The sequence below is a fragment of the Elgaria multicarinata genome, chromosome 8 (genome assembly GCF_023053635.1).
Source record: "Elgaria multicarinata webbii isolate HBS135686 ecotype San Diego chromosome 8, rElgMul1.1.pri, whole genome shotgun sequence".
Classification (NCBI taxonomy): Eukaryota; Metazoa; Chordata; class Lepidosauria; order Squamata; family Anguidae; genus Elgaria; species Elgaria multicarinata.
In genome coordinates this window covers 89,626,911-89,627,950 of record NC_086178.1, presented here as the reverse complement: position 1 = coordinate 89,627,950, position 1,040 = coordinate 89,626,911, and positions in this window count along the sequence as shown.

Below are 1,040 nucleotides of genomic sequence, written 5' to 3'. Positions count from 1 at the left end.
TTGAATTTGATTAAATATCAAGTCTAGGGCCTGGCTCCTGGTTTTAGGAATGGTGGTCCCTTGAAATTTCATTAACATCCTGCCTTTTCTCCATGGAGCTCAAAGGACAGGTCAGGCCAACCATGTTCTCCTTAGCTTAGTCCCATGTCTAAGCTGCCAGGGGGTGGAGGGGTGTAGATTGTTAATGCCGTATTGAAAGAAATCCATGTTCCAGTTTCTCTAAAGGAGGCTGGAATAAGACCTTTACTGAAGAAGCCTTCACTGGTTCCTAACAACCATGATAATTAGCAGCCAGTTTTGAATCTCCATTTTTTGAGTAAGGTCTTGGAGAAGGTGGGGCCTCACAACTCCAGGTTCTCTTGGATGAAACTGAATTATGGGACAAAAAATGCCTTTGGTAATGACTAATGCTGGGAGGGAGATGGGGAAAGTATCCCTGTTGTTTCTACTGAATCTCTCAAAGGCATTCAGTACCATTGAACATGGTATCTTTCTGGGATGTTTGGCTGATAATTGACTTGAGGGCACTGTTGTGGTGCTTTCATTTCTATTTGGGAAGGTTTCTCACAAGGTAATAGTCATGTTTCTCTAAAAACTCCTGCCTTATTGGGAGACAATAAAGGGAGTCTGCCATGTAATCCACAAAGCTTTATCCAGGCAATAAACGTCTCTTCCCACCTGAAGAGAGTAACTTCTAGGAACTTTCCTCCAGGCAAAATTATGCAAACTAAGTGAGACAATTGTCTTTTCAAGAAGAACGGAAAGCCCTCTTCCCAGAATGCTTTAACTTCAGGGAGACTGGTTCTGAAGAAGCCCATTGGCGAGAAGCTAGTCAGGCCAACCTTCTCTCACCTTCCTTTAGTTCCGCCCATTTTAGTCTGCGGCATACTCTAGGATCAGATAGCCTTGAAGTTCCCTCCCCCTCAGAACAATATTGTTTTCTTACAGACTGTGTTAGTTTTCATATATAAGGCAATGGCAAAATTCATTCTCAGCTGGCGAAGGGCCCTTGAGAGGCACCTCCTCCACTCCCCATGTAG